Below are 23,241 nucleotides of genomic sequence, written 5' to 3' on the forward strand. Positions count from 1 at the left end.
ACTGGCAACGCGCCTTGATAAAATCTCTATAATGATCGCATTCGTCGGAGAATTACCGTCGCTTCTGTTACGCCTAGCATCTTGAATGTTACAGTGCGGATGGATTCCTTGTAGGGGTGAGAAGGTGATGGTATCCACCATTACGTAATTATGCCGAGTCCGGCTTGATACGAGACAAACAACCGTGAAAGCTCTAGAGAGCTGACTGTGTAATATACTCCGGATCCACGCGCTTCGTCGTTTGAAATGCAAACCGCGAAACAAAGGACGAAACTTGCGGGTGAAACTTGAATTTCTAATGTTCATAGAATAGTCAATTTTTCTTGCTAAAAATTTAGTTCATACATCATACAATCATTAAATAAATTAAATAAAATTTGATAATTTTTGTAACATATGATGATTAAGAGGAAACCTAATTTATTAATACATATGTATCTCAAGTAATTAATAAAAATTATTATTATATTATGTTCTGGCCTTTTTATTCTATGATTACCTAATGTTTTAGCTGGGAACTGTAGATATCTGATGGAATTGAATTCGTAACGCCAGTCATCGATAACCCTCGTGTGGCAATCAACGCGTTACGAAAGGGGTAGAAACACGGAACGGTGACGGATTAACGACGCGTTAAATAGAATTAGAATTCATAAATCTAAGAAACGCGTGGCCACAAATCGGCGAGGCGAAAGTGGAAAAGCATAGAATAAAATTCCGGATGGTTATGCGCGTGGATACGGATCACGCGCATACGTGTAAGTAATGTGACTTTAATGCACCATGTATTATTCAGCGATTCTTTCCGTGCGTGTTGAATCGCGCGAGTACGGATCTTACGCTCGTAATTACGACCACGATCGTTTATTCGGAATCGACCGACCGGACGAGGAGTTACTACGGTTACGAGTCCGCGTCTTTGCCAACCCTTTGATACCGAACCACTCTTCTCCCCGATGTCGACAACCCTTGAGGAATGATCGTGGTGTTTCCCTGGCTGGACAGTGACAAATAGAGTACACTCTTGCCAGCTCGGAGAAGCGTGTTTTACGCTTTGTTTACCGTTTGTCGTGTTATGCAAAGAACCGAGCGAATTTTTGCCGACTGTGTACTCGTCCGAACGGTTACTACCCTTCGTCCCCCTGTGTGCTTGATGTGTTTGTAACGGCTTGCCATTGAATATACCGACGGAAAATCGTTATCGATAATTAATTGTCGTCGAATAAGAACCGGTGCAAATGGGTGCTTTTTTGTTTTTGATATATGACCATGATGTGCTTATTGTGTATATATTTCAAGATTAAAAAAAATATATGAGAGAATATTGTGGTAAATTTGTGTGGAAATAATTTGGAATGATTTTTATATTTTTTAGGGTGATTTGATATGAAAATCCAGTAGGGGAATATAGAATAAGAGTACTTGAAAATATATAAATTATCATGGTAAATAATTAATTCTACTGTGAATTTAATTTCTTATTTTCTTAACTATATTTTATATTATAGAATATTAATTTAGAATTAGTAAAATACTGAGAATATTACTAATTATCTTTCCCATTAGAATACTCAGAATATTACTAATTAATTTTCCAATTTATTTTGAATAACTAATATAATCTAAACGACGGTCAAATCTATTTCCATTTTCCAATTATTCCACCACATAAAATCTGCTGCAAGAAATAATTACCTGCACCTAATGATTCTATTAAATCCTTTTCCACTCCACTTACGCAATAACCCATCAAATAAGTCAGAAGGTTCAAACCCGAAGAAACGAAACATCGCAAAGAACACGCTTATAACCAGACATATCCTCGCTTTCGAGCGATACATGAATATTCATCCGCAATCTCCTCTTATCGTCGAGAAGATTGTAACAGCACGGAAACAGCAGTTCCCGTTATCACCGTAGGAATCGGCAACCGACACGTGTCTCAACGGTTCAACCCCTTCTCTAAATTGGAATTAAAAATTATCCCGCGAGAAAACAGGCGAGACGGCATATTCGCGGAATTAGCGCAAGCAACGGCATGGTACGTCCCATGTAATATGCATATAGATGCATGCGTGACAGGTAACAACGTGACGGTCGGGGTACGGGTCGTTAGCCGTACGGTTGTTTCGTCGGCGAGTCACGCCTAATCACCGATGAATACAACAATCGCGGCGTGATGAACGATCAGCAAGCAAGCTAGCCTTTATTAACGTCGGGGGGTCATATAATTAGATTAGAGCACACCCACCGCGCGACCATCATTTTCCATGGTGATTTCGCTTGCTGCAAAACCGGGCTCCGCAGCGGATCCGCTGGACTGAACCCTTTGATGTCAACGTTCGACGACCCAACGTTCTTTCCGGTGGATGAAAATCATTTTGGGGCACCGTCCCGGGGTTACGGGATTTCATTTACCTTGATTGGGATTCTGTTACTGATGGAACATTTCAGGGGATCTGTGACCTGTTTAACCCTTTCCCAATCACGAGTTCCTCGAAAATGTTTAAGCTAAATATGTTTTACGAATTTTGTGTTATCCTTAGCAAAATTGTTTTAATTATAAATATAAAAAGACAGCAAGCGAAAAGTGTCCCCTCCTTTTACGTCATCGATTCCATGCTATAAATTTGATGACTAGAAATCATCGAATAGCGAAACAGTGAATCTGTTAACAAATCCATTGCCGCGTCAGTTCTGCGTAATGTAACCGAATGACGGTGAGTTCCTCTAATCGATGAAAACTATTTTAGCGCCCTACCACAGGGACGAAATTTAATTCATGCGCGCGCGTCCCTTTCCGCATAGACGAGTGCGTGAGTGCGTGAGTGCTCGAGATGCACGACACTGATGTGACGAAGAGACGCCACTCACGGATCGATAACCAACCGCGTAGCTATTATGCAGATGTAATTTGGCCGGCAAACACAGTACCGGGTCCGATTCCCATCCGATTGACAGGAAACGTTGTTCCCGTTCCTTTCGTCCAGTCGCTCGTCTTTTGTGTTGCAATCATTTTTTCAGCATCCCGCGGATACGTTCCAATCTGTTTGATAGGCCGTCAATCGATAGGCAATTAATCTCTGTTGGTCGTAAAATCTCATAACGTTCCAGACGAGGCTTCATTTTTGCCGATACCCTAGCTGATGATTCGAACGGACGTTGATTATTCGTTTCATGCAAACTCGTGATTACTGTCATGCAATTTAATCGTTCGGATCCGTGAAAAGCTGTTGAACTAGATAAAATCTATGTCGAACGAAATTTGCCTTATTTCATTTCATAAGAAACTATTTTTATTCAGAACAATACTGTGTAAATAAAAATTCAATTTTCGCGTTTAATTAATAGGAAGGCTAACGGGAGTAAGTTTAAAGTTCGTAAAAACTGGTTAAATGATAGATACGATCTTACGAAGACGGCAAGACGAAGCGAGCGTGTAATTACCGAGAAGGAACGCGGGACTTAGGTGATTACGGATAATTGCAGCCGGTCTGACCATAATTAGAACGCTCTATCGTGCATGACATCGATCAAGCTGCCTTCGGAGTCAGGTTAGTCCGAGCAGCTATCAATAACTATCAATTCGACCCCCACCGACGTACCGAGCTTCTATCCTCCCTGGATCGTAACCTGAGCGATTCGTAAACGAGTGAAGGAAAGGGAGACATCCATCATTTTCGAGAAGCTGTCTAGCCTTCCGTCGTTCGAAGCACTTGCCCTCGGTCAGAGCGGATAAAGAGGCGATAAAGAAATGTAGCTCGTGTCAGCATCGCCAGTCATTGCCCTTCAGGAGATCTTGGAAACTCCATTAACCCAACAGCGGTGCGTTGGTGTGTAAAACTGTTATTCGAATGGCATACATCAATTATCGACGTATAATGTGATCCATGTTACCTTCCCGGTTGATACCCACGATCAATTATATTTCTTTCGAGGAGCGTAATAAATTGTTCTGTCATTACTTTTTCCACGGGTGGAATTGCATTATTACTTGGGGCGAAATGAAATAGAATGAAATCGTGAAACGATTTAACATCTACAAGTACAGAAAATAGTTTTAAAAAAAAAGAAAATTTTAGATATCATTAATCAATTAATTAATATATTAAAATCTGTAATTAAATTTGTAAATTTCACATTGTTTTTATATAGAATTATTCATCAAAATTTACCAAATAAAAATTTTTAATCAATATATCTAGTATATTAATCGGCATTGTTCACGTTTCTATTTTAAGATATCGTTATGCTTCTGAATCATAGTTTAGTTTATCCCACGGTACGGGCTAAAAATATTCATTTAAGTTTGTACGCATTTACAACGCTCGTAAAACTCTTGGAACTGCGTTCTTTTTCGCGGATACCGACGACAGACAATTAACAAAGTAAAGGAAAGTTTCGGGGTGTTCCGACTTTCTGCAAAGTTTCGTTGCAACTTTCATGCTAGATTTCATGGTCAGTCAAACACTCCACGGAGCTGTTCGCCCGTGGATTTTATTGCCGTATTCAGAATCGAAGCTGAGTTTACGATCGTGGAATGAGAATCAGTTTTACCCGCCACTTTGGCCCTTCTGCTCCCTTTAACATCGGCAAACTTGAGCCCAATTTAAAGACATCGCTCTGTTCCTGTGTTACACGAACAAAATAGATTGAATATTTAAATTGGAGAAAATTTTATCATTTGACAAAAATCTACGTTCTCAAATTTGTCACCTGGTCAGGGTAAGATTCAAATAACTTCGTGACATGGTACTCCTCCTCTTTTTGGAAAGCAGTCATCTACTTAATGCAACAACTTTCGTAATGCATTTGAAAATTACTATTGGCTAGTTGGGAATTTTCGTTGCCAAAATCGAATTCTCTGACCGCACCTCGACACAGAACCGCGAAAATAAATTCGGATTCTTCGTAGTTTCTATTTAGAAACACGGTATCTCTTTCCGCGAACGATTATCATCGTCGAGAGGGTACGTTCACGGAATTACACCAGGGGCAAAGAGAAACGCGACTGTGCGCAGTCGTTGCACAACGTTGTGTATTACATTTCCGGCTAATGGCGATGGCCGATGGGAATGAGATAGAAATGCGGAGAGGATGGAACATTCCTGATGTTTCGGGACTTCGAAACACGATCGTTCGGCCAGTTATCCCTGGTAATCGGTCGAATTTCATCCACCATCGCTGCAAATGTATTAATTCGTAATACCGTTCAGATCGCTCTGTTCCTAACAGAATTATGTACTTCGAATGTACGAAATGACAAACGCCATTTTCCAGATTAATCGGAACAATTCAGAGAACAAGTATTAACTTGATTCTGCTTTAGTAAATAAAATATTAATAGCTCGGCTCTTCGTAACATAATTTATTAATAGACGTCATGAAATAGCTCTCTAAAGATGTTGAAGTTGGTTCGAGCAACGTAAAACAGGCAAATTTAGTTTTGCGAAGATGACGATGGCAAAAGTTCCAAGAAGATAACGGTTCAATAAGCGTGATAGTGGTTTACAATTTCTCCCGTCTGCCTAATTATCAGTCAAGACTATCTTTATGACCGGATCGTAAAGCTTAAAACGGCTGCGAAAGCTCGCCTCGAATTAATATGGGATATCTGGCGTGGCCGTCGCTCGTAGGAAGTCTCGAAATTACGGCGGAAGCCGGACGGAGGGGTGGGCGGTAGGGAAAGGGTGGCCGGATCTTTTACAGCGTACGTACGCCGCAAGCAGCAACCCCGTTCTAACATCCGCGTGCCCTTTGTTCCCTACGTATGATAATTATCGTCGCGGCCATAACGACGTTTAACGACGTTCAACAACTAACTGGTTGTAACTACATCGCTGGAGTGTAATGAAACGCGTATTCCCCTGTGACTCATGATCATGAGAAGCAGCTAAACCAAATTTATGCATTCCTGTAAGTCTTATTGAAATCTGTCGATCCATTTGTAAGAAAGATAAAAAAATGACCAGTGTTTTACATTTCATAGATTCAAACCCTTGATGAAATTACAGTAGAGTAGACTCTTGTTATATTGCCGCAGATGGGATCTAGTAGCAGTGGAAAATTTTTCCAAATTTCAAGCTTTCATTTGAAAAAATGATTATCTTCATGAAATGTTGAAAATTCGTAACAAGCATTACATTATTTCTATAAAATTGTACTTGCAATTTTATCCTGAACGTAAAATCCTATTTCACGTAGATAGTTTGTGCGGAAACATTTGCAACAGTAAAATTGTCTAAGCAATCATAAGTGCTGACGATTCGCAGACGGCCATGATATCAAAAATTTGTGCAAGACTTTCAGATCGACCGAAGGAGAAGATACCGTTCCAGAAGCCGGCCTCATATCCTGACCTTATATCCACTCTGTAAACCAGAAACGAGCTAAGCGCCATATGGTTTCGATGCGCGCGTTCAATCGCGTGCCTACCATTGAGTTATCTGGACGCGAGGATATTTTTGGTCCTCTTCAACGGCACGAGTGGATCCGAGGTCGGCTGTTCTCGGATCTGAGAATAAAACATCGGACAGAGTATCATCGAACCTCGAGTTGCACTGCTTGTACAAGAGTACGACACCAATTTAACCATTTTCCCATCAACCCTCATCAGGTGATGCCTTTACCGTTCTAAATTTACCAAATCGTGCTATTACAGATTTTTCTATGCATTATTTTGGGGGTAATAGTTCAAAAATATTTAACGTTAAAGTTGTAGCAATAATTTCTTCCAAAGGAAATGAAAAATTTAATCACAATAAAATGAATCCACAGAAGGATTGATCTTTGCTATTTCGAGGATAAATTAATTATCCCAGCCAATTCTAGGGAACATTTCAAAGGAAGTAGAGTATCGAGGACAGCATTAGCGGAAATTAGCAGTTGGCAGCTAGAAAACTACCCAACAGTGTGTCTGAAGTTTGTCGCAGCGAGTAAAGACGAAAGTGAAGGCGAGTAAGAAGACGAAGATCACTTATTAGGTTACAGTTATGCGACAACGGAGCTTGAGGGCAGGGGTTGAACAGGGTTAGGTGGAAAATATTCGCCGGGATTAACGCTTCTCCCGGATAGCACGATAATCTGGTATAGGATGGAGAAGCGAGTCGAGGAACGGCCGGCAAAAATGAAGAAGAAGCGTTTGCGTTGATGCCAAAACTTGCATTAGCACACTATCCTCGGATTATCTGGCTGTGCGTGACGCCAAGAAAGCGAATCCTGTACACAATGCCGAAACCTGGCCACCGAGCAATAGAACATTATTTATTACCCTCGAGCGGAAAGAAACAGAGAAGAACGCGTAGAAACCGCACGCTTCGCTGTCGGGGCTGAAACGAAAGCTGCCGCGAATCCGTGTCGCAAGTTTGGCATTTATTGCTATTAATATCGGTGTCGGTAAAAACGAATGTAACAAGGTTGTTGGCTTAAAAAGTAATTTCCGGTTTCTTTCGCGGTAACCAAGTTTGATTTAATATTCGCGTGATCTACAAGCCACGCGAATTATTAGCGGGCATACCGCAACGCGATTCGGAAACGACCATGTAAAGGACACGATACTGGTTTATTAGTTCTGAAGCCTCTTGAATGGAAGTAATTACAATTTTGTATTTGTGAGTGCATTCCTTGCCAGAACTGTATTATATTTCGTTGAAACTTCACTTGAATCAATTTATTGCAGAAATTTTGAATTATTTCTTCTTCTTATGTGCTCTGTAAATTTTTGTGTAATTATAAATTTTATTAGTAAGCTTTTGTATACACTTATGAATAAAGCAGAATTTCTAACAGTAAAATATTATATCTTAATTATTCTAATTTGAATATTTCCAATGAGAAAATAATTTTATGTTGCTACTTTCGTAATGCCAGGGCGTCAAATAGAAATAGTTCCTAGCTGCGAATAGTTTCAGAATTCTATAAATTCCGCGATACTCGACTTGGCTGTTCATTCAACTACCTCATGATATTACCAAAATTAAAGTATTTAATTCGAAATACAATATCCTCCTCTTTAGAACTATATTATTCAAACAATCATTATTTCTAATTTTACCTATGCTAACGTTTCCGATTCCCTACCCTAGCAATCCGATTCACAAATCTCGAAAGGAAAAATGTATCCTCGCCAAAGAAGAAAACGAAAGGGAAAGAAGGTTCCGAAGGAAAAGGGTAGGCTTGGCAGGTAGGGTGGCCAGAGGTTTCGACTTTGACGTCGGGGCGTCGCGACGGTGTTTGCGCAGCACTTTCATTAGCCTGCCTCAAATTACTAGAGTTCAAACACCAAGTACCGCCGTCACTTGCCGGCATGCAGAGGCGATCTCGTTTTGTCAAGGCAAATATCGACGTTAAACGCGAAACGAAAGAAACGATCCCTAAACTCGTGGGAGGAATAAGAAGAACGAGCAAGAGAGGAAACAAAACGGACAGGGAAAGTATGAGTTCTCCATGTTCGAGTTTTGTATCCAGGATAGGGGATGAAGAATGAGATGCCAGGAGGAGCGAGCCACAAGGGAGGACCAAGCGTAAAGAAAGAAGGAACGAAAGAAAGACGGAGGAGGACTGGTTCGAATGGACAGTTGGATGGACGGTGTGCTATTATTGCTTCTGCAAAGATTGGTAGCCTGCGAGGCGCGCGCTCCGGAAATATTACGTTTCGTGGTGGTTGGTAAAAGAAAAAAAAAAGGAACGACCAAGACCAGCTGAAAGAAGAAATCAGGATGGCTGAGAAAAATGGCGGGAACGACGTTGACTCTGAAAATCATGCCACACCACTCTGTCCAAGGAATTATAAAGCTTCTTCAAACTGATGACAGAAACGAAATATAATTTGTAAAGTTATTATTGTAGAAGATCGATACGGTGAGCTTGGAAGATCGATAGGGAACAGTCGGTGGCAAACTTCACAAATGGCCTCAGGTGCGACCAGAAATCATCCGACATTCGTAACCGAACGCACGACATTGATCTTCCCAGCGTGGATACATAGGGGGATATCGAACATTTCGAGGACAGTTTGCACGGGACGAACATGTGTACAGCAAATCCTTCGGGATTATAGGCCGCATGGCTGAGGACGATGTTGAAATATGTCCGTGGGCAACAGATATCGCGAACCTTTGAATTACGACGGATTCGTAATCGAACGTCCGCAGTTAATGGGCGAGCTGATATAATACGTCGTGGGGATCGTAAACTACGAATATACTTTTCCGAGCATAAACGTCGAAACGTTCGATTGCCAGTTGTAAAGTGGAGAAAGAAACTGACTGTGTGTTACATTTAGGTTCGCTCGAATATCGAGAACCACTCAACTTTATCACTAAATATATCTTCCTTCTTTCTATTGGCGCGACTAGATGACTGTTGAAAAAAAAAATTGTTCGAATCGAGAAGATATATACTTATTATGATTCATGTGACATATTTTTATCGGGTTCTTATTTTCCAGAATCTATGTACTGTGCAGTTTGTAAGAACGAATGTGGCAAAATAGGATCAAATAAATAGTAACATTTTTAAACTTTTAATAATCTTTTGCGAGTCGGAATTGTGTAGCAGTTTCACTGTAGATTTAAATCATTCCAATTGATCTTTGATCGATCAATGATAGTAATTGTTTTTAATTATTTAATAAAAAACCCAAATTAGACAGTATTATTCTTGTTTAACAAATTCCATTATAAATCCAATAATAAATTAAAATGTAACAATTCAAGCTCCTGAAGATTAATTAAAAATCCAATAATTTGTAATATTCTTCAATGGATTTACTTATCAGGATCAATATCACTTATTTTGGAACTCAAAAACTACTTTTCTTCATGTATTATACTTGGAATCATAATCTAACGATATAATTAACAAGGCAAGGTAATTTAATCCTAATGAAACGCAGCCTACAGTAAAAATTGGTGGCTCAAGAAGAAACAGTTACCTCGAGGGTAAAAAAAAAAGGTTTATGAAACACCAATAAATGTAAATTTCGACCCAAATACCGTTACTGGTTTGATTATGAAATACGCCGGTCGCTATTCGTTACGGGAATGTACGCGAAAATCATTAATCGCGGTCTGAAAAGTAACGCTGGCCGAATAAGCTCGACGCGATAACGCTTCGGGAAAAAATACAGTTGGCACAGATCCAGTCGTGTTTACTGTTGAAATTTGTCTTTGTGAATCGGCTAGAAACGCGTGCACACGGCACACGCGATGTAACACGTACAATGCCGAAACCGTGGGGCTCGTCTGAATTAAATATGCCTTCGTCACAGAACCCGCCTTCGCGTGGCTTTTGCCAAGTATAAATGCAACCCGTTCCCGTGAATACGGTAAATACAGAATAGACGTAGGCCTTTCTATAGATACGTACCGTCTCGGTACATGAAAAACGCATTTTATTTATTTGTATCGTACAGAGACCCGTCATATTTCATACACGCAGCATTGAATTGCTCCCTGAATGTCGTTCTGCCTCGAACATCGAACTATGTATTCGTTATTCTTCCTCATTGAAATTTGCTGTAAGTTCGTTAACATCGAAAAGACCAGCGCCACCCTTGACTTCAAACATGCAGGATCAAACAATATTTTAAAATTGTTAAGTCCAGAGTATTCAATTAACATGAAATGTATGAAAGTGATTTATCACTGTGCCTTTATTTGGAAGTTTATTTAAAAACTAAGTTCCTTTTTTAACCCTTTGAGGACGGAGTTATTTTAAGCTCGCACAGACTATTATTAATTTAAAGTAAAAGAGGTGATAATTCTACCCTTTAAAGTATATATTATAAATTTATAAAGTGGACACTTATAGCTGTGTTTTATATTAAGAATATAACTTAATAAATGCAGAATTATATTTGGATACACGGTCGTCCGTAAAGGGTTAAATTTATTAATTTCACTGTGATTTTTCTTTCCCTCGTAATTTAAAAGTGTAGCAGTAATAATAACGAGTGGTTACAAACGAGTGCGAGGATATACACCTGCCCAAACGTTTCCATAAAAAGCGGTTCAGAATAACAGAACTGGCACAATTACAGGGTAAACCGTGTAATTTAAAATGATAACCGTCCTCTACGCGAAATAACGTGTCGACAAAGCCGACGACTAGCGAGGAGAAGTGCGAAGTCCTGCAATATTCACATGACCCCTAGCTAGCTCGACCTCTCCGCTCGCCACTGTGTCGACCCTCTTCGCGAGGCTCTCCCTCATCCTGCTGGAACACTTCATTTATCAGTCTCCGACATCTCATCGGGTTGCCTGGATTTAATTACCCGAAACAAGTCGCCGAAGGGGACGACTTCTCTGGCAAGCGGAGGCCGAAAAGGCAGACAGGACGAAATGAAAATACGAGAACGCGAGAGACCTCGACTTCGTATTCGATCGTCAGAGAGACGGTTTTCGAATCTATCCCGGCACAAAAAGGTTTTAAAAGGCTATAAATTTCTGACGCTCGTTTCGTCCTTTATCCCCGCGATATTCCCGGCCTCGGGATACGAAGAAACTTCAAAAGTTCGGTATAATGGAATTCCCTTATCGGGGCCACGATCGAGGGAAAATAATTATTATGAACCGTACCATGATTAAGTCAATTAAGCAATCATTCCGTCGTTGATTACATCTTCCACCGTTCGCCGGGCTAACTTCTCCACAAAGACAAGTAATTATACAGCGAGCGAAAACTTTGCCGCGAGTTCGAGCGGGGGATGCAAGCCTGCTCGATCTTCTCTTCAACGATTCCACAGGGTGGAACAGTTTCGAGCTGTGCGCGTCGTTGCGATTCGAGGCGCGTGGCGTGACAGAACCACAGCCACGATTTGTCGCCTGGCCTTCTCGTCGAAGCTAACCGGTTATTTACAGCGTTCGCGTGATCGGCACCGTATTTCATAATCGCGTTCCTCTGATGCCACCCCTGTACACACGGTGTCGGTAAAAGCGAGAGCGTAACAGGGAAGAAGGAGAGGGGTACGCGGGTGGTATCCGGTCGGGGGGGCGATACAAGAACAAGATTAATCGTCCCACTTTAAAGTAGCGTTTCGTGTAAAAGAAATTCCGCTTTTTTCCCATTAACGCTTCGTAAACTTTTCTAGCAGCTCAATGGAGAGCGGGCTTGTCGCTAGGAGCAGGGTACGCTAATGGTAAAATCCATGTCGTACATGACGCGTAGCTCGTTGTTGTCGCACGGAAAAGCAAGCGGGCCAGCCGTCGAGCGGGCCACTAATAGCGTTAAACAAAAAGCTAGCCATAAACCTACGACACCATGGCACGGGTTTGCGAGAAGGGTGTCACCGGTGGTTGATACCGTCTACTTCCGCCAGCAACTCGGCAGCTACTGTTCCCGCTGCTCCGCGCCCGACCATTTCTCCCCTTCCCCTCTCTCTACCCTAAAAGGGTCCAATGCGAGCTTCCTTTGTGTACGAATTCGCAGCCGCTATCACCGCTCTCGCTAAATAAACGCCGCATCATTAATCCACCGGGCTGAACTTCCTCGCCGTTGGCCGCGAATTTGTACGACAATGGGGCTAAATCTCATGATTCTATAAATCACAAGGCCGTGCCCGCGTTGCAACGGTGTAATTACAATGAGCATGATTTTCAATCGACCCACGCGGTGAATTTAAATAAACCGGAAGCGCTCGTTTGCCGCGTCGAGCTAACGGCTTAACGCGAACAGATCTCGAGGAGATTTTATTCCGTCCCGGTATATTATCGCGATCGAACGTGATTTCAATCGAGTCGTTACGCGAAATCGAGTCGAATCGATGACAACGCGATATCTCGTTCGACGCTGCTTTCGCGACGGCGGTAAATTATGAACGCTTTCGTTCGGCCGGACAATCGATGGTAATCTACTTTCTGAACAGAGTTTCAGGTATTCAATTATATTGTTCTCTAATGGTGTATCTTTAGACGAGAAACTATACGATTCAACAGAGGAAATTATTAGTGTCTAGAATGCAAAATTGTTTATTTAATTAGAATCATTGATAAATTATTGATTTCTAAATTTAACAAATTCTTTTATGGTTCTTTTCATTTTGTGCTTAACCCCTTCTTTGCTAATGTTAAATACACTGCTCGTCAAAAATATCACGCCACTTTTATATTTATAATAAATATAATTTACCACCTATAATTTCAAAGATAAATTATGATTCGATTTGTCATAAATATTGGTTTCCAATAAGCCACAGTAGCAGATGTATTAATTTTGAAGAGTTTTCGCTCAGCAAGTGATCCTAATGTTTAATGCAGTGATACAAGTAAACGATAAGTCAGACAAATAAAGCAATCTCATAGAATTTTGCATTCAAAAGTACATAACTTGAAAAACTTATTATCCTTCAATAAGTTTTACCTTATAACGCTAAAATTTCTTGCCATTTTTGTTATTTAATAAATTGACCATGGTATAAAGCCAACGAAACCACTCCGCTTCATTGTATCACCCCAGAGAATGAACTATCTCGGAGTATTATCATCACACCGTCTAAACTTTACTTCGTTCTAAATTTTCTATCGCTCGCACTTCGTGGAAACAATTTCCAGCGTTATTAGCCATTTCTCTCGGCGCGTATATCTCGTTTTCGTGGCCAGAGTACGTCGTAGCCCGTTAACGCGATAAATCTCCGCGTCTTTTCACAGCCGGGAACACGAAATAAACTGGTCGAAACGAAATTTGAACGGTACTGGTCCAGCCTGGGGGACAGCCGAGCAAAAGTGTCTTTGATTTCCGGAACGGGCAGCGAGGGAGAGTCGCCCGTGCACGGGAATGGCGCTTCATTGTTGCCCGCGCAAGTACGCAATTAATTTCTGTCTGCGTTCGCCGCGGGGGAATGCAAATACGCGGGGAGATTTTGCCGGAGTAATTCGGAAGTAGCGCGGTATACCGCGCGCATTATGCCGCTTTCCTCCTCTCTTCCTCTGCCCTCGTCCCGCCCAGAACCTCTGTTACAGTCGACACTGGCTTTTCCACGCCTATTTACGCGGATTCGTACGCGTGATCGGCCCCGTTCCGACAGACCGTGCAGTTACGAAAAGCTAGCCAACGAATCTCTGGAGAATTTCAACCAGCACACAGTCTACATCTATTCAAATTGCCTGCTAAAAGCGGTTTCTTGTTCATCGTCTTTGTGGTTGAATGCGTCTAGTGGTTGATTGATAAAGTTTATTGATTATGATCCATGATTATTGGCGATATAATTTCATTCATTTTCGTTAAAATTAAGATAGCATGCTCTAATTACTTATGACGGTTATATTCACCGGTGCAAATCTTATTTTGCATTTTACTTTTACAAAATTGTAATATAAAGTTTAAAATATTTTTATCCTCCAAAAAATTCTAAATTTTTAATTGACTAATTATTTATGAAAAAGATCCCAAACTTTATCTACCATTAGACATCTCAGGATGCACCCCCTTAATAGACCTTCTCATAATCAGACACATATCTATCACTAATTTTGATTTAGCATAGCAAATAATGTTACACAAATTTAAGAAAACTCACGAAATCGACGATTCGTAAAAGTACGAAGCTGCAAAATCCAACGGAGCGACACGTCGTCTTTCCGGCGTTACTCATTTCCGGGCTGATCTGCGTGACAAAGGCAGCCACAGTGCCGCTTAGTCGGTCGATCGTTGACGAACAGTTGGAATTCAAAGTCAACCCCGGGACGCCCGTAACAGTTCCATCAATGGGCGTCGGCACGGCACCGAGGAGGCGGTTGACTCGATTGAAATTCATGGGGAAAACGAATTCGTGGCTACGCGCCGTGAGAGATAAGGGACAATTCTCGAAATACACGCGACCCACATTCCATCCACGCTCGTAACATATAGGTACGGCCGTTTCAAGGGCCCTTATACAGTTCCCGTTCGAGTCCCGCTGCCGTATCGTCATACGTACGGACAATTTCAAAGTGGTACAACCGCGAATTGTATTGCTAATGCAAGCCAAGACTTTCCCGTTGCGTCTGTCTTGTCTTCTAAACGTCGTCGTCGTCGTCGTCGTCATCGATTTTAGCGGCAACCGTGTGCTACTTTTCAGCAACCGAACGAATGTTATTCGATGGCTCGGTTCGCCGCACGTTTAAGCGGAATGAATCCGCAATCAAAGTAACTTCCATACAGATGCAAATTCGCGAACGGCTACGATAATCGCAACGCCGCGGCGTGTGCGCGTGATGTTTCGATTAACGCTTTCGTTCCCAGGGAAATTTACAATGCCACGTTATTACCATTTCTAGCATAATTACGGCCTGCTCGCGTATGAATGTAAATAATACGGTGAGCCAATGTTCACAGCGCAATTGAACGAGACCCCCCGCGATATTTATTGCGATTTATTAAGTACAAACCCGCACAATCGTTTCACCGTGACTACGCATTAACCAACCATCACGATATTGTATATACTCTTTTATCCACTGATTTCAATTTGCTTCTTTTTTTTTTTATTCCACGCAAAGGTAAAATATTTCCTTTTGATCTTTCGTTATTATAGATTTCAGAAGTTGAAGAACGAGGGATAAAGAGATACGAGGACTAGACGAACAAATATCGGGGACGAAGATCGTCGATTAAACGCGACCACCGGCTGAAGAGCATTAATCGTACACGAAACGGAGGAAATAATTTAATTTGAAAGTAAAAACGCGATCCGCTTTGCAAGTCTGATGGTGGCCCATTGTTTCCGAGCGCCACTAAGAATATCCTTCTCTGTTTCTTCCTCGAGTGTATCCGCTCTTTACTCCCCAAACTCTGCCGGTCCTCTCTATCTCCACGCCCTTCGCCGTCATCCGCCGTAGCCTCCTTTGTATAATCAAAACTCTCGAACAAATTTTCATATTGTTTGCGATTCAATTGGACAGGCAATTTCCGAGTCGTCCCGGAAAATATCTTTCTCTCCTACGGCGTCGACGTTGCCTCAACTTTTTCTCGCCCCCTTCGCCACTTTTCCACGTTTTTTCGCCCAAGTGCACCGCAAAGTGTACGTTACTTTGGTCAACGAAAACATGCCCCCACCATCGTGCTACCACGTCGTATTTATCTTTTCCGATCGATTTTCGTTTCGTTATCTTCGGCTGAAACTTTCTCGTTCGTGATACCGACGATCTTTCTCAGAAATATCGCCGACACATTTTCGCGATATCAAACTCGATGGACTGGTTTCCTGTCTTTTAAACTTCCCCGAAATTCCCTTCCCACTGACGGTAATTAAATAGTTCAGCCTGAATCTATTTTTAAACGGACCACGGTGTGCGATGTCAATTTTTAACGAGACGGTTCCGATGAATTTCGCAGAATATTTAAACGAGACTTCTGTGCTATATCGTTAATTTGGCAACTTCAATTTTACAGCTGGATAAACTGTGGAAAATGTTTAATAGCGATTTACTGTTCGTTTATTAAAACTGTTACCAGCATTCGGGGATGAAGGGACTTCTACAACAACACTGGTTTAGGCGGTAAGTAGTATAAGTCAATAATTAATCAGACGCAGAGGAATAAAAGATCACTGCAAGGTTGTAGAAATGAAACTGTTAAAAATATTTCTTTTTTATCACGACAATCACGTTAATATTATAGTAATTAGCAATACTACTTGCTCTCATTAATTTAAAATTTTGGTTAAATGTTCCATGAATATAAAAATTTGTACACTCTACATGTTACAATTGCAAGAACAGAATTTAAAACTTTCAAAAGAATAAAATAATATTAATCAAACACTAACTTCCAAAATAAATTTAAGGATATCGGATGAAAGGATGCTATTGTACACTATAAAGCAAACACCCCTTATATTTCTTTCTTTTACTTTTTCAGAAAGATCGAGAAATAGAAATTGCGCCAACGGTCGAGCAATTCAAGTCTCCACAATGAACTGACCGGTTTCATTTATATTTGCCAACGTTAAGATCGTAGATAGCAAATGGTATTGATATGAAATCGCTGGTACGCGATGTAGCATACCCCAGTTGGTGCGAAGCCAAGAGGGACGATGCGAGTGAAACAAGCGAAATATTTATAAAAACCACACGTCGTGCCTTCACGCAGTTGTTTTATTACCACGATTCATCTTTTCACTCGGCTAGCATATCTCTTTGTCCACGCGTTTCTTTCAGCCAACCTTCAGCAAGTTTTAAACTCCTGTTATGCTTTGCCAATTTCAAGTGGCAAATGTACAGCCGCAATTATGTACCATCAAAAGCAGGTATCATTCTATGTCGAAAACGTTCAATTCAAAGGCGGACAATTATTTTTTCATAACTTTCATTGTAATTATTGCTAAACATCTCAATTATATTTCTCGACTATTATTATTATCAGAATATCATTCTATCATTTTTCAATTCGAGCTTATAATAAATGCAGTCTTATTGCTTCCTGAATAGATCGAGCCAGAGTAGGTTAAGGGATATTCGAAATAAGGGAAGAATCTGGGATAGCAGGTCGCATTGCTCGCATTTTCTGGACCCCCTGTATGTGGTGGCAGACCGGACACGTCCCACTCTGACAGAAGGCAGAAGGAGAACCAGATTAGAACCCGACAATCAAGCCAATTATACACTCTGGTGACGCTGACCTAGCTCCTCTTGCAGTTCTCTGTGTCCACTATCTCTTTGCCCTCTCTTCGCCTCTCCTGTCTTCCCCGAAACCTACAGGGTTCCGGATCCTACTACGACAACATGTGTACTGTGGTCCTACTCCAGAAACTCATCAGACCTTCCCGATAGAACAAGACTCGAACGAATTGCCGGCAAAATTAAGCAACCTCTACCGGACGTCCGATATATGAGACGCCCATACCGTTCCCCGGCGGTAGGAACATCAAGACAGAAGGACCGAAACTTTACCCTTTTCTTCATCTTCGGTTACGTGAAACCGAATCTGAGAGATACGCGCCGCGAGGCATAATTTAACGTCATTGCATCCCCTGTGCTGCGAGGGGTGACGTTAATGCGATCGTGATGAGAGAAATGTACGTTGAAATTTCGCTAAAGGATTGCGATTTCCTTGTAACTGAAGTTTCAAGAAGAATCTGACTGATTTAAGAAAGAATAGTATACAATGACACAATGTCTGCAAATTATTGAGGGATCTTTTTGAAATATTATTGGGTGTACTTGTTTCTATGCCAACATATTAGAATAAGAAAACTGAAGGAATCAAGTTTTCAAGTGCTCACAGCAAAAGAGCCCCTTTAAACTCGCCCATGAGCGAAGGTAGCGCGTAACGTGCTCTGTCATTTTACCTACATGTAGAGAAAAGTGGAGGAGGAGTGTGAAAGGAAAAGTGAAGGACCTTAACGGTAACCTTCTCAGAAACGTTTCACCGTAGACCGGAACAAGACGAGGAGGATCGGTGAGGGTCCATGTCTAGAGAATCTGCGCCGAGCGGCAGATTGCAGCCCAGGCCTTTGGAGGATCATCAAATTAGCGGAAGAGTCTTTGAAGGCACCTCGTAGAGGTGGCCAACTTGGCTGGCTCGTCATAGTCTCTCCGTTGGAATTATGCCCTCCTCCCTTTCTTGCCTTCCTTTCGCGACCTTTCCGCGAATGGAGTTGCAAAACTTCTGCCTCCCTTCCAGCAACCAAAAGGGACAGAAAAACGTCTCAACGCCACCGACCGGCCACGCTCTACTCCTTTTTCTTTCCCCGCTTCTTCCTTTCTTTCTAATACTGTCTCCTTTACTACCATCCGCCACGCTAATGCCAGCTGAATGCAACTGAAGAAAATTTTCTTCGGGGGTTTCGCTACACCAAAACGACCGAACCGAGCACACTTTCCGCACCGTCTAGATATAAATGAGGGAAACTTTCAAAAGCCGCCGAGAAAGGACGTTAGAAAGGGAACAGTTTCGACGGGGCCGAGTGCCGTTGTCTGGGTGGGTTTATACATATGTACCGGTTCGAATAATTTTTGGACTTGGAACCCCTAGATGTCTCATGTTTAATTCTTCACTTCTTAAGCAACTTTTCTAACCAACCGTCCGTCAATTGGCTATTGTGCGCCGGGGAACTGATCATAGTCCTAACTGTCCAACTTAAGAAGCTTTTGACTTGGAAATTTTTCATTTTGAATGAAAATTATTATTTATTATCAGCGTTAGGTGTACGCTAAATTGAAAAATGTCTGAGCCCCCATGGATCCTACATAGTTTTATGTAACAGAAATATTTTTTATTCAAGGTAAATATACCGGTACGTTAGCAATATGTACGCTTTGCCTATACACGTTTACTCACGTGCAGAGGAATACACATTGAAAACGAGCGAATGTTTTATTGCAAGTTAGCCCTTTGCTTCCCTCATGCAATTTACACCCGAACCCGTATGTGTCTGGGCTGCGCGGAAACTAGGGCAGAAACACAAAGCCTGGCCAGTGGCTGGGCGAGATACCGGGTAACAATACCTAAACGCACAAGGAAGGACGCCATTTTCGCCCTTTTCCATCCTACCGTTCATACGAGCTGCCTGATAAAATTGTAAAGCACCGGAGCTGAATATTTTTCCACTACTTGATCCTTCTGACCTCGCGGCAACCGACTGCTTTGTATGGACGTCATGCAAAAGCCTCCGCCAACCCTCATGCAAATCAGACAGATATGAGAAAACTTTACCAATCGAGTCTCTTTATCAATTCATTAACGCCGCTTTGGAAGATATGTCTCTGGAAAAAACGGACTTTTCCTTTGGATTACGATGATGTTGATTCTATCGGAAACCATCGATTTGAAGAGTACAACATTGCATAATATTTATCGTTATTCATAGCGTTTGTTCGAATGTCAATTTCTAATATTTTTCAAATATAAGTATTTTGATTTAATAAGTACTGTCACACACGGTATTGATAATAAACAGAAGTAAAATAATATTTAGGAAAAGAAGTTTTTTTTTAATTTTTCCTATCAATATTAAAGCAAAGTGCAAGTGGAATCAGAGTATTATGGAATATTGCAAAATAAATCAATAAGCAATTCGCTACCTGTAGCGTATAAACGAGGAATGAAATTGTCAAACCGATATATGGATGAAAAGAATTTAAAGATGTTGCATTAGAATTGTAGTCACACGGGGTTCGTTCGTTTTACCACATTTCTACACGATAATTTTAACTGAGGGGACGTGGATCGAGAACAACGAAGTCTGTCTTCCCTTCGAAAAGTTAAGGCAAACGCGATGTTAGCCGGCCTGTCTCGGTCGAGTAAATATTTAGATTAGACACGTGCCGGCAAAGCGATCTCGGGATGATTTAAGCAAATGCACGATTCGACAGGAACCAAGACACGAACGGAAAATGTGGCCAGCACAGGAAACAGTTTCACTGAGGAATCTTGCGGATATTTCTACTAACACTTTTGCCATTTATAGAGCAGTCGGTTCCGAGCAGTAATGGCACTTTGAGTGTTTACATCGTTTCGCGTATTTTTAGGTGTTACTAACGTTTGCCGCTCGATTTATTCTTCTTCTCGCATATTTTTATTTTATTAGACCTACTTTAAAAATTCTGTATTATTAATGTATATAAATATAACATTATCCATCTTGTAAATATATTACGAATAAAAATGTTTAATTAATTTAATTTAATACTCTTACTTTATATGTTCAATGAATTTTGTAATAAATAAATTTTAGAAGCAATGGCCTTAGAATTCCCATTTAATTCCTTTTTTATTATTTCCTTTTCCTGCTTGTTCTTTCCTTGAGGAGTGTACTTTATCACCAACACTATTGCGGAATCGAAATCTCCAGTCCCGGGAAAGAAAATAAGTTTCAGCCAGCGACTGGCCACGAGGGGCACGTTCTTGTTCGGTGGTGAACATTTTCTCGCGATTCCTATTTTCCGCGTCTTGATGTTTTCCATGACTACACCGAGGCAAATAAAGTTTTCTCAATTTCCACAACCGGCCTCCCAGCGTGTGTCCGCAAGTATGCCAGCCACTCCGGCGAAAGTTGATCCTGGAGAGCGATTTGAGAAATAGTCGAATGCCGTCGCGATTCCTCGGTGAAACGAGCTTCGCCCGATCAAACTTCTGAAAGTGGGACATTATTTTCCGTCATAGGAACGCATTCAATTTCCGTTTCGTGATCGCCCGTTCTTGTCCCTCTGAACTACGAAGAGGCGCGTCATGGCCGATATCAGAGATCGCGGCGGTGCCTTTTCAGAACAAGAAACCGAAGAGAAATAAGCGAGACGATTTTGTAATAAAAAATTATCGGAGGGAAACATTATTTTCTGGCGCGCGGTTGAATATTTTGAAATGTTTTTTACTAAAAGTATTGCTAGAAAATAATTTTATTATTAAAAAACGATACTATAAAATTGTATTTCTGTAAGCAGTTATAAATATACTATTTATTTATAATTTTGCAGTATGAAATATAATCATTGTCAAACATTATCACCGACAATATTATTTTTATACCTTTTACCTCGTTTTGTTATGTATATTTTTGCATATTTAATTAAATTATTGATAATTGAACGCACAATATCATCCTCTATAAAATCGAATATGGTATTGAGGAGAATGACTGAACATAGGCGCGAAAATAAAAGCAATTTCACGTCACCATTATCAAACCCTCGAAGTACGAATCGTTGGAATCGAGCTCCCTCCCTCTGGGGACCGGTCCGTTCCTAGTAAAAGCGTCCGTCAGAGCGTCGAGTTACTCCGCAGAATCAAAGCTCTGCAAATTGGCGTGCCTGATCAGGTCACTAGGAATTCTGACCCTTTATCGACGCACGGAATTTTCAATTTTCCTGAACGGCTGCCCGTCCACGTATTCCCGCTCGCCTTTTTTCCAATTACACGCCAGGACAACGCGATTGCTTGGCCAGCCACGCGGAAACTACACTATTGCCTCTCTAAGTGGTAGATCCACTATCAACCACGATCCACTAATAAAATCAAAGGCTCGACATTTGTTGCTTTATCAAAATAAAAAGTTAATAGGCTTATTCGTGAAACTGTAATCCATCAGCGTGGAAAATTTTATCTTAGGGGTAGTTTCGAGTTATATTTAAGGCTGAAGAAGTTAAATTCTAAGATTCATCTTGGGATGACCCATAGCCAAGCTGTGCCATTTAAAGAGGCAATACTTTTTCTTCGACATGAACCACGAGCAGGCCACGCACGAGTCAATAAGCTCTGCCTCGCTTCATGATTTGCATGACAATCGGATAGTCCTTGGTATTGTCATCTATGATCGTCGCTCTGGTACGGATATGCCGGTGCATTCTCAAAGGGAAAAGCCTTCGCTTTCCACCGTACGTAGCCGCGCTTCATCCAAGCTTTTATCATGTACCCCGACCGGGCTCTGTCTCTCTATTTCTCTTTCCCGTTCCCCACGTGCACACATTCTGTACGGCATCCCGTCATGCTCTCGACCCGGCAAGGTTGAGAGCCCTAATTAAATTCAGTCTGGGTACTCTTACCGAGCTCGGTCCATCGTTCATTAAGCGTCGGATCAAAGTGATATTCCCGTAAAGTAGTTCCACTTTGTGGCGAGGGTTCACCCCCAGCCTATACCTATCCCTTACCTTTCCCTTTACATCATCCCGGCCGATCTCGCGGAGACACGAACGACAGAGTCCGGCTTTGCCCCCTTGGGGTCGTACGTGAATCTTTTACGATCCCGTCGTACGAATGATTAATTACCCCATAGGCCAGGCCACGCGGTCTCGCGGCTGCTAAAAACTCTCGCTTCAGATCCTTCCGGCTGAACAGCGAAAAGGTGTCGGCTCATATTTTAATGGGTAATTGTTTTCGAGACGGGCCAGCTGCCGAGTTATGCTAATGGAACTGTCAGAGACTCGCAACACCGGAGAGAGAGAGAGTGAAAAGAAAAGGCTTTGATACTACTTTCGTCAGGTGTAACGCGTCTCTGCCTCCTCTAGTGCGCTTACACTTTCTTCGTTTCACTATTTTCCGACGTGAAAAGCACTCTTTTTTATGCTTAATATTATATTAGGTAGGTACATACATTTTTAGACTTCATATTTTCTTTTTCAGATCAAAACTCTTCTTTTTCATTTTTACAGAATAATTCAACTCTCTATTAAAAAATTTAAAATTATACTCTATTCCTCCCAACAGTTTTCCTAGCCTATATAGAATGCAAGAGAGGTTAGTCGAAGATATTTTCGTCGATCTAACGTTCGTTCGACGTTCTGAAATCATCGTACCGGCGCGTAAATTAGGAAACAAGGTCCACTTTAA

General features: G+C 41.4%; 1 protein-coding gene across 13 annotated transcripts in view; it reads right to left on the reverse strand.

Moving 5' to 3' along the window:
- bru3 (CUGBP Elav-like family member bruno 3) overlaps window positions 1-23,241 on the reverse strand; it is a 590,175-nt gene that overhangs the window by 489,382 nt on the left and 77,552 nt on the right. The window lies entirely within an intron of this gene.

The sequence above is a fragment of the Osmia lignaria genome, chromosome 11, assembly GCF_051020975.1.
Source record: "Osmia lignaria lignaria isolate PbOS001 chromosome 11, iyOsmLign1, whole genome shotgun sequence".
NCBI classification, from domain to species: domain Eukaryota; kingdom Metazoa; phylum Arthropoda; class Insecta; order Hymenoptera; family Megachilidae; genus Osmia; species Osmia lignaria.